Raw genomic sequence first — 12627 nt, forward strand, 5'->3', positions numbered from 1 at the left:
TCCCAATATGAGGCAGTCTAGAATTCTTATTCCTTGTAGGGCTCTAGGCCCAAAATATGTATAAATAGACCTCTCACACAGAGAAGAGGGGAGGACTTTCATTATTCACCAGCAATACTCATCAATACAAAGTTCCTATATTTTCTCCATATATTTTCCCTATATTTTGCCTATATTCTCGTTATTCTAACGGTAGTGTTGGCCTACCGTTGACTACCCAAAAGTCATAAAACCAACATTGGCGCCGTTCGTGGGGACCGATACGAAAAGTTTACGTTCGTCTCTCAAACCTAAAGCACACGACCGAAACCCTAATCATGGGGAGCACTCGCTATAACACCTGCACTGGCTGGTCCGTTCGGGATCTACGAGAAACCCTCAATCAGCCTACCTCTCGCATGTTGTCCGGTCGGTCAGTGCCCCCGAAAGGAGGTGTCAACCTGGAAAGTCCTCGAGAAGAGGGGACAATTCATCCGAGCACACGCTCACCGGTCGCTGGCGTCTCACAAACCCAACCTGTCGAACTTCCTCCCACTGTAGTGGAGGCCACTGAGCACCTCCTGGAAGTCTTGGAACGTGACTGCATACGGAGAGGTGAGTCCCCACTGGACCCCCCTCGTGAATATCATTCGAACAAAACTAACAACAGTGACTGATCACTCAAGAGAACACAGGGATCTGATGTAACATCTTACCATTATTGGTGCAAGATTTGTTATGTCCTTAATAGCCATTAAAGAGTGCTAATGGTAACAGTTGTAACGGTTACCGTTACAACTGTTACAAAGCCTATATTGATGGTTAGATAGGCTATATAAGTGAGGTCCTCCCACTACTCAAGTACTGTCAATATACTGACAAAATATACACCATCCTATTATACTTGAGACAAGTGGGAGTCACTCTGCCCAAATCACTGCAGAAATTCAACTAAGGCATTATACAACAACACAAAGGCAAAACAAGTAAACAACTATGGCTGGAGGGTAGTCCTTATTATCACATATACAATGTCATATAAATGTATATGTGCCTATTATTTCTTACATTTGGTATCAGAGCCTATTTTATCTCTGCCTAGTTGTTCAACTGCCTATGTTTTAGCAAAGAAAAAATAGAGCAAATATTGATGCATATTCATATAATGTTGATTACATCTTTCCAGTAATTATATACATATTTGTGAATATGCATGTGAACATTTGTATATATGTTTTTGATTTATATGAATCGGGAAAACTCAAATGTCGTATGTGTGTAAAAAGAATATATATATATATATATATATATATATATATATATATATATATATATATATATATATGGATACATAACATGTATATGTACACTGTTTTTTTTTTTTTTTCGAAATGTAAAAAAAAAAAAAAAAAAAAAAACTTACAGTGTGTATATTAATATATATGTATCTGGATTTCATATATGTATATATATACATGAAAATTTTCGAAATATACATATATTATTTTCGAAATATTAAAAAAAAAAAAGGTGGTTTGAACCTGTTGCTTTTCGCATTCGGTTCACCGTTTTCGAACTCCGGCCGACGACCGTGTAACGGTTTCAGATGGTCGTCAGTGCGCCTTCTGGCTCCGGTAACCGGCATAGAGGACTGGCCGGTGGCGGTGTCGCTGGTTCCCGGTGGCGGTGAGCGGCGGCAGTGGCGGAGCTGGCTTGCCCGGCGACCGTTCTCCCTGCTACTCTTTCCGGCAAACGGCGGAGAGTGCCGGCTTGTCCGGTGACCTCGAGCGGCGGAGAGTGGTGATGAGCAATCAATGGGAGAACGATCTCTTTTCCCCTGTTCGATCTCTCTCTCGTCCGATCTATCTGCTTCGCATCTGTTTATCTGATTTTTTTTTTTTCTGAGGCTGCGGAAGTTTGATGGAGATCAGAAGCTAGGTTAAGCTATTCATTGTTTAATTGAGTTTTGGGCTGATGGGTATCAATTTGGTTTGGGCTTGATTATCTAAATAATTAATCTTTAATTGTTTTAATACATAATTGTTTAAATTTGTTTGGGCCTGAAATTTGAATTTTATTATTTTGTAAACTCATGTATTAAATTGCTATAATGTTTGTGCAATTTATTTGTTTAATATGAGTTTGTCTTTTGTAATATGCATATTATTTCCAATTAGCATAATTCTAATTTATTTCAATTATGCGATTTATTTTATGCGTTAGAAATGCATATTTTAGGAATTTCTTAAACTCCTTAGTACTTGGACTTTGGTAGTGCCTTTTAGGAGTTTGTTGAATACCTTAGAAGTTGGACTTTAGCATATTGCGGTTATAAAAGTACATAAGATTTAGTACGACTATGATAGTGCCTGAAGGTTAGCACATTAAGATCAAATGTTCACCTATTCTTAAAGTCTTTTTCCAAACCGTGAACATCAAATTTTTGAATCAACCCTTCAAAACGTTATGCTATAATATGAGAATGCATGAACCGGGGAAAATTTCTTGGGAAGAAAACTAGAATAGCCAATATGCTACTAGTTCCCTTGGAATCCTACTCTGTCTAAGGAGTTGGTATTTAACCGAGTTCATCTCGACCAACTTTCCTGGGAGTATACTCGGTAATTGCTTATCATGTTAAGTGCATAGTTTGTTTTGTTAAATCTATGCCGATGTGATAATACAAATTTAATTAGTTAAGGAGTAGCCACATCATCCTTAATTTAATTAAAATTGTATATCAAGTTTTTCCAAATCACATAAAGTTTAGGCATAAATTGTGATTAATTATATGTAATATTGATTGCTGTAGTTTGGGGCAAACAAATAATATCCGGAGTATTCGGGTTGTCGAACCACAGAGAGGTGGTGTACTAATCACTAGCTACTAGGTTACTCATATGCAACTAGTCCGAACAAAACTTGAAGGTTGATTGATTGCATAAAATAACAAGCAGGATAAAATAAGTAGCAAGGTTTTGTAGACAATAGAGCAAAATAGGATTCTTGGGATCACAATGTTTAATCACCTAGTGCCAATTAACGTTTGTAATATTTGGTTTGGAATTAAGATTTGTATGGGAATGCAAGGTGGAATCGAATTACTCCCGTAATCTCTATTCCTAGTGAATTTCCACTCACATGGCTTAAACACCCAATAATATCAAAGATCAGCATTCAATTATTCCTAATTACTACCATCTCCCGATGAGCAATAATCTAGAATAAACTTCCCCTAATAAGTTCCCCTTTCCCAAGGACCAACCATTAGGTGCAATCGTGTGTGCCGTAATTTATGCCCCAATTCCCATTGGTGACACAAACATGGCTGTGAAGCTAGTAATTTAGGCCTTTAACCACCAACAACAACAGATTAAAACAAGATTGCAACACAAATCATAAAACCAAACATAAATATATTAAGAAATTAACGAACTAGGCACATAGGTTCATAAACAAATTCACCCAAAAATCCCTAAGGAATTTAGCCGAGCATGGCTAAATTATACATAGCAAATATGAATAAAGGATTACAAATCATCAGAAGAGTACAAGAATTAACCAAGCGATTCTCCCAAATCTCCCTGGCTTCCTCCTTGCTTCCAAAGACGACTTGAGCCTCTCGATTTCTCTCTTTCTTGTCTACAAAGAACTCTCAAAATCTCTCGGTGTCTCTTATTAGGGTTGAGGAAGGAGGGATTTTATAGTGGGTACAAAGTTGAGATGAAATAGGAATCTTGTACCAAATTGGACTCAAATTCTAATTCCTATATTTAAATAAAGAAATTGTCGTCTTTAATGATATTTAGAATTTGGAAGATTCCTTGAATTGCTAACTTTTAATATGGAGATATGAGCCTTGAAATCCGCGCAATTGATATTAGGAAAAGAGATCTCGCGCTTGTATTGAATTTTGCCCAGCTGCGCCACTTTAAGCGTCTGTTTTTTTTATCCGCGCCACTTTAGGCGTCTATTTTTATCCCAGAAACAGACGCATATTCGACGCGTCGAGAATTTTCTCGACGCGTCGAGACTTCCTGTGCGCGAATTAATTAGCTACTGGAAAATTTCGACGTGTCGAGCCCTTGGCTCGACGCGTCGAGTCCACTGGGCCCCGAACTCATCCAAAATTGCTCCAAACTCATCCTTGAACTCCCCTTGGTCATATCTTTGACCTAAAATGGTTCAAAAACACTAACAAACACCGTAAAATATTCAAAATAAGTGCGAACCATAATTAAATGATAATAGCAAGGAAAACATGTATTAAATAAGCAAAATTAAAGAGCTTAATTACTGTGATGATTCAAAATAACCATAAAAACAAGCACAGATGTGATAACATCAAATATGATGAAATTTAGCTCACATGCAATTTTGTTATATTTGTATGGTTAATCAGGATAAAAATACCAAACTATGATCATAATTTAGCCCACAGGCAATTATGCATCGGCATATAGTATTTGGTAGTTTTATCGTTGAGAATAGAAATTCAACCTTGTTCCCATCCCATTTCTATTCTAAAATTTTCTAAGGTCCCTTTTGCGTAAAAATTTAGCCCACAGGCAATTTTTATGGCATTTGGATCTTTGACATGCATCATATACATTGGTAATGTATGCGATTCAGTTAATTTTTATGCCTCAAAATTCTAATCCAAACATTTACCTTTACAGCATCTCAATCCGTTACTCATACTGATTTGAACATCGAAGTTCCCGAACTTAGGGGCGACAACTACAAAATTTGGAAAGAAAGGATTCTTCTAAGTTTAGGGTGGAGAGACTTGGACTTCGCTATCCATAATGTGCAACCACCGGTCCCCACTGAAAAGAGTACCCAAGATGACATTGCACTATATGAGCGATGGTATAAGTCCAATCGGCTCAGTACAATGTACATCAAGGCGAAAATATCTGATGGGATTCGGGGCTCCGTTAGTGAAACGGATGACGATGTCCAAGCATTGCTCAAGTCTATTGACGACCAGTTCATCACTTCAGAAAAGGCTTTAGCAAGCATCCTCATCATGAGATTCTCCTCTCTCCGTCTCACTTCTGTCAAAGGTGTGCGTGCGCACATCATGGAATTGCGGGACATTGTGGCTCAACTTAAGACTCTTGGGGTAGATATGTCGAATGACTTCATTTTGTACTATGCTTTGTACACCCTACCATCACCATATGGACCTTTTAAAATTTCTTATAGCACACATAAGGAAAAATGGTCCATAAATGATTTAATGACCATGTGTGTTCAAGAAGAAGGAAGATTGGTGATGGAAATGGGAGAAAGTGCCATGCTGGCTACGGCACACGAGAAGTCCAAGTCTGGCAAATCTCGAGGTTCCACTTCTAAGGCTAAGGGGAAAGGAAAGCTTTCGCCTCAAGCAGACATAAAGAAGGTGCATAAGTGTTTCTTCTGTAAAAAGAAGGGGCACATGAAGAAAGATTGCATCAAGTACAAAAAGTGGATCGAGAAGAAAGGTATTCTATACTCATTCGTTTGTTATGAATCTAATATGTCTGAAGTTAACACTAATACTTGGTGGATTGATTCTGGTTCAACAATCCACATTGCAAACTCTTTACAGGGAATGCAGGATCTAAGGAAGCCGGTGGGAAGTGAACGAACCATCTTATCAGGAAACAAGATGGGGTCACAAGTGGAAGCCATTGGAACATGCAAGCTTATTTTAAGTAGTGGCTTTGTTTTGATTTTGAATAAGACATTTTATGTACCAAGTTTCTCCCGAAACTTGATATCTGTTTCTAGACTTGTGCCGTTGGGTTTCTCTTTTAATTTCCAAGACAAGCATCTTGATATTTTCAATAAATCAACATGTGTTGGATACGGTACATTGTCTGATGGTCTTTATCGTTTAAATTTACAAAACAATGCCACTTATAGCTCATTGCATGTTCAATCCGGTTCCAAAAGATCGAGTGTTGGTGAGAACTCCTCTATGTTATGGCATCGGAGATTAGGTCATATCTCCCTTGAACGTATAAAGAGATTAGTGAATGATGGAGTACTTAGTACTCTTTATTATACTGATTTCGAGACTTGTATAGACTGCATTAAGGGAAAGCAGACGAACAAGTCTAAGAAAGGTGCCAAAAGGAGTTCAAGCATATTGGAAATCATACATACTGACATTTGCTGTCCAGATATGGATATGCCAGGTCAAAAGTATTTCATCACCTTCATTGATGATTACTCGCGATTTACCTATGTGTATTTGATTCATAATAAGAATGAAGCGTTGGATGCCTTCAAGTCTTTTAAGGCTGAAGTTGAGAACCAATGTGGGAAACGAATACAGATAGTAAGATCCGACAGAGGTGGTGAATACTATGGTAGGTACACTGAAAGTGGACAAGCACCTGGTCCGTTTGCTAAGTTTCTTCAAGAATATGGGATTGTTGCCCAATACACCATGCCTGGTTCTCTAGACCAAAATGGTGTTGCTGAAAGAAGAAACCGCACGCTTATTGATATGGTGCGGAGTATGCTTAGCAACTCAAAACTTCCTAAGTTTTTGTGGGCCGAAGCACTTAAGACGGCTACGTATATATTAAACCGTGTTCCAACCAAGGTTGTCCCAAAGACGCCATTTGAGTTATTTAAAGGTTGGAAACCGAGTTTGCAACATATGCGTGTTTGGGGATGCCCGTCTGAGGTGCGGATATATAACCCACAAGAAAAGAAGTTGGACCCGAGGACTATTAGTGGTTTCTTTATTAGATACGCACAGTCCTCCAAGGGATACAGATTTTATTGTCCATCTAATTCAACTAGGATTGTGGAACCAAGAAATGCTAAGTTTCTTGAAGATGACATGATTAGTGGGAGGGATCGGTTAAATGATTTGATTTCTAATCATGATCATATTGAATCATGTCCTTCTACGTCATCATATAGGTTGATAATAGTTTCAAACACCCCTCAAGTTGAAACGGGTATTGAACGACCTATTGAAGAAGTTCCACAAAATGCTGATATTATTCCAATTGATCAACCAATTCAGGAAATTCCTGAAGTGGTAATTGAACCGCTAACTTCTCAAGAAGACGGTAGTTCAACTTTAAGGCGATCTACTCGTGGGAAAAGACCAGCAATTCCTAGTGATTATATAGTGTATCTGTAAGAGTCTGATGTTGGAGCTGAGAATGATCTTGAAACGTTTTCACAAGCCATAAACTGTAAAGAATCAGATTTATGGTATGAAGCCATGAAGGAAGAAATGAGTTCCATGCGAAGCAATAGGGTTTGGGACCTTGTTGAGTTGCCTAATGGGGCCAAGGCCATTGGCTGTAAATGGTTCTATAAGACTAAAAAGGACTCATTAGGCAACATCGAGCGATACAAGGCTGGGCTCGTGGCTAAAGGAATTACTCAAAAGGAAGGAATCGACTACACGGAGACATTTTCTCCTGTGTCAAAGAAAGATTCACTTCGTATAACTCTGGCTTTGGTTGCACATTTCAATCTTGAACTGCAACAAATGGATGTGAAACATTAGAAGAAGAGGTTTATATGAAACAACCTGAAGGATTCTCTTCTAGTGAAGGTGAACATTTAGTTTGCAAGTTAAAAAAGTCCATCTATGGTTTAAAACAAGCTTCCCGCCAATGGTATATAAAGTTTAATTGGGTCATTTCTTCATATGGATTTATTGAAAGTCCCTTAGATCATTGCATATACCAAAAGACAAGTGGGAGTAAAATTTGTTTTCTTGTTTTATATGTGGATGATATTCTACTTGCAACTAATGATAAGGGAATGCTGCACGAGGTTAAGCAATTCCTTTCTAAGAACTTTGATATGAAAGATATGGGTGAGGCATCTTATGTCATTGGCATAAAGATCCATAGGGATAGATCCCGGGGTATTCTCGGACTATCGCAGGAAACCTATATCAACAAAGTCTTAGAAAGATTTCGGATGAAGGATTGTTCACCAAGTCCAGCTCCTATAGTGAGAGGAGATAAATTCAGTTTGGACCAATGTCCAAAGAATGATTTTGAAAGAGAATCCATGAAGAATATTCCTTATGCTTCAGTTGTCGGATGTCTCGGGTATGTTCAAGTCTGTACTAGGCCGGACATCGCCTTTGCTGTTGGAATGCTGGGACGATATCAAAGTGATCCGGGTTTAGACCACTGGAGAGCTGCAAAGAAGGTTTTAAGGTATCTCAAGGGTACCAAGGATTACAAGCTTGTGTTCAAACAGATGGATGTTTTGGACATTGTTGGATATTCTGACTCGGACTTTGTCGGTTGTGTTGATTCTCAGAAATCAACTTCGGGGAACATTTTTATCATGGCCGGTGGAGTTGTTTCATGGAGAAGTGTTAAACAAACTCTTGTCACCACTTCAACCATGGAAGCCGAGTTCGTTTCATGTTTTGAGGCTACATCTCATTTCGGGGCTTAGAGTTATGGACTCTATTTCTAAGCCATTAAAGGTTTATTGTGACAACTCAGCTGCAGTCTTCCTGGCTAAGAACAATAAATGTGGGAGTTGAAGTAAGCATATCGACACCAAGTACTTAGCTATCAGGGAGCGTGTTAAAGATAAGAAAGTGGTCATTGAGCATATAAGCACTGAGTTGATGATTGCTGATCCCTTAACAAAAGGCATGCCACCATTCAAGTTTAGGGATTTTGTTGAGAAAATGGGACTTGCGCCCACTTTGTAAAGTTTGTATACATACAATTATTTTTATGCAATTCTTAAAGCATTCAGATATTTTCTCATTATTATATTGTGCACATATTGTTGAGAAAATATATATCTTATGGACCTAGAATTAACATAAGGTTTATCCATTAAGTTTTGGTTAAAGCACATAAAGTACTTAGAGAACAAGTTACATTGTGATTATAGTAAATATTGCTCGTATTAAGAGGACATTTCTCTATGGTTCATGTATTTTGTTTCTTTTAAGTTTGTTCTTGCACCAAGTGGGAGAATGTAACATCTTACCATGATTGGTGCAAGATTTGTTATGGCCTTAATAGCCATTAAAGAGTGCTAATGGTAACAGTTGTAACGGTTACCGTTACAACTGTTACAAAGCCTATATTGATGGTTAGATAGGCTATATAAGTGAGGTCCTCCCACTACTCAAGTACTGTCAATATACTGACAAAATATACACCATCCTATTATACTTGAGACAAGTGGGAGTCACTCTGCCCAAATCACTGTAGAAATTCAACTAAGGCATTATACAACAACACAAAGGCAAAACAAGCAAACAACTATGGCTGGAGGTTAGTCCTTATTATCACATATACAATGTCATATAAATGTATATGTGCCTATTATTTCTTACATCTGACCCATCCATAGAACATCGCCTCACGGTTTCAATCCTCGACCACCTAGGACTTTCAAGCCAACGACCCCCCACCCCACGACTGGGACAGGACAACCCAACAGTTAAACAATCGCGATGGAAAACAAGGCTCAACCCTCAACGACGAGCGAGAGCCGCTCAAATGGCATTCCTCCGCGTGCAAGAATCACAAGGGGAGAAGCGTAATAGAGAAAGTTCTCTAGATAGTCTGCTAGAAAGTTGTGGTGAGACCCCCGACCTCCAGATGGAGACTAAGGGTAGAAAGGACCGCCCGGCCACTCGGTCTCCGCTGTCCACCAACCCGTTCACTATAGAAAATCAAGAATATCACGCACCAAGAGATTTTGAATGCCCTGCAATGCCCACGTTCGATGGGACGGGCAACCCCGATGACCACTTGATCGACTTTCGAACAGGAATGAGGATCATAGGAGCAGATGGTCCTATGTACTGCCATGCCTTCTTCTCAACACTAAGTGGGGTAGCGCAGCAATGGTCCACGTCACTACCACCCCAATTTATCAATTGTTTCGAGACCCTGGCAAAGCAATTTTTAACGCACTTCGCTGGAAACGTAAGAGACAAAAAATACTCTATGGCCTTAACTTCAGTACAACAAGAAGAGTCAGAGACATTGAAAAAATTTCTAAAGCGATGGCAAGAACAAATGCAGATAGCAGAGGACTTGGACGATCAAACAGCGCTAACATTGTTCATTGAAACATTAAGGTCCGGGGATCTACTCACTAGCCTGCGAAGAAAAAACCCGAGACCTATGCCCAAGCCATCCAGTGGGCCCATAAATACGCAGATGCAGAGGACGCCTTGCGATAGAAAAGGAAGAGGAAAGAAGAACGACCTTACGAAGATATAAGAACACATTTGGGTGATCGATCGTCAGAAAAGAAAAATAAATTAAGTGTCCACAAGGAACCTATCAACCACTGTTACAGAGCGGTCCCCGAACTAGGGTCCCGACCAGCGTACAATGCAAAATTACCTCGCCATACATCGGCCACGAACCAACCACTACCACCCCTCTCACAACCAATCCATTGGTCGCTGTATATGAAACCTGCCGCTAGAGGACCTAAATATTGTCGCTACCACCGGAAGGCAGGTCACACCACCGAAGAATGCACCACTCTACAAAAGGAAATCGGAAAGCTCATCCATAGAGGAAGACAGGCCACTTGCCCCAACCAGTGGTCACGACAACCGACAGAACCAGCCGAGGATCCCGTCCATAGAGAAAAACAGGCCACTCGCCCCAACCAGTGGTCACGACAACCGACGGAACCAGCCGAGGATCCCGTCCATAGAGAAAGACAGGCCACTCGCCCCAACTACTGGTCACGGTGACCCACGCAACCAGCTGAGGATCCCATCCATATAAGGAGACCGGTCACTCGCCCCAACCAATGGTCACTACTACCCACGCAACTAGCAGGGGACATTATCCCTACTGAACAAAAAATAGAACCCTCACCGGAAAGTCCCAGTTGGCCAGACGACGACTGTGAGGAACAGGAAGATCGAAATTGGAAACACAAGCCCATAATTCGCTAGGAAAGCAAGACTGACAAATTCAAACCAAGAAGACACATTTGGAATTCAAGGCGGTTCAAGAAACACCATCAATGGTTGGGAAAATAATCTCGCATAGTTAGTTACTATGTACAATAGACTACCATATCATAGAATTTTAATAAAGTCATCAGTTCGATCTGAAAGGATTCCCGCACCTACCCTTTACATGAAGTAAATGCATTCAAAAGCCACGACAAGGAGGAAGGATTGCTGGTCAGTCGCACCCTGGTAGTCCTGCCACTCTCTAGGACAAGCACCACATAAAGACAATAGGGAGCGTCACACGACGATGACCTCCAATATACATAAAATCATCCAGAGTAAAACAATCAAACTAATAGAGACAACCTACCTCAAATATCAACAAACCACCTCAAATGCCCTCTGAATTCTGGCAGTTAGTTTGGGCAAACTGCGCGGGTGGGTTGGTCACCAACTAGTCATCCTAGCTGGTCACCCCGACTGGTCATCTAGGCGAACCAGTCATCCTGACTGGTCATCCCACCACTCAATGGTCGACTGACCTTCCTACCTCCCAGTGGTCGACTCGTCTTCCCACCACTCATTGGTCGACTCGCCTTCCGACCACTCAGTGGTCGACGGACCTTCCCACTTCCTAGTGGACGACTCGTTTTCCCACTACTTAGTGGTCGGCTCGTCTTCCCACAACTCGGTAGTCGACGGACTTCCCACCCCTCAGTGGTTGTCATGCATGGAGTAGTAGTCAGATTATAGTGAAGCAAATGCATATAACTGCAGGAGTAAAGAACCTAACAATATCATATGACGGGGAATCTAATAGATAACAGGGAGTTACGGGTGAAGGGTTTACTGTAGAGTCTAAGGGTTATAGGAGAGAAGTCTAGTCGTATAGAGTCTAGGGCGGAGTCTAGGACACAGTAGGGTATAAAGCATGATCGACAAGAAGTGGTCAAAAGGAGTATGGGATATCATAAATCTGAGAACGGGAGACGTTCTCAGATAATATTTGGTGGATGGGAATACTAGCTGAGAACGGGAGACGATCTTAGATAATATTTGGCGGATAGGCATACTGGCTGAGAACGGGAGACGTTCTCAGGAAAGTCATTGGCGGAGTGGCATACTGCTGAGAACGGGAGACGTTCTTAGGAAAGTCATTGGCGGAGTGGCATACTGCAGAGGACGGGCGACGTTCTCAAAAATCTTTGGCGATTGGCGTACTGGCTAAGAACGGGTGACGTTCTCAAAAGCCATGGGCGGATGAAAATATTGACTGAGAATGGGAGACATTCTCAAAAATCTTTGGCATATGGGCATACTGGCTAAGAACGGGAGACGTTCTCAAAAATATTTGGCGGATAGGCATACTGGCTGAGAACGGGAGACGTTCTCAGGAAAGCCATTGGCGGAGTGGCATACTGGTATAGAACGGGCGACGCTCTCAAAAATCTTTGGCGGTTGGGCGTTCTGGATAAGAACGAGTGACGTTCTCAAAAGCCATGGGTGGATGAATATATTGACTGAGAACGGGAGACGTTCTCAAATATCTTTGACGTATGGGCATACGGGTTAAGAACGGGAGACGTTCTCAAAAATATTTGGCGGATAGGCATACTGGCTGAGAACGGGAGACGTTCACAGGAAAGCCATTGGCGGAGTGGCATACTGCTATAGAATGGGCGACGCTCTCAAAAATCTTCGGCGGT

The sequence above is a fragment of the Ipomoea nil genome, unplaced genomic scaffold, assembly GCF_001879475.1.
Source record: "Ipomoea nil cultivar Tokyo-kokei standard unplaced genomic scaffold, Asagao_1.1 scaffold2165, whole genome shotgun sequence".
NCBI lineage: Eukaryota > Viridiplantae > Streptophyta > Magnoliopsida > Solanales > Convolvulaceae > Ipomoea > Ipomoea nil.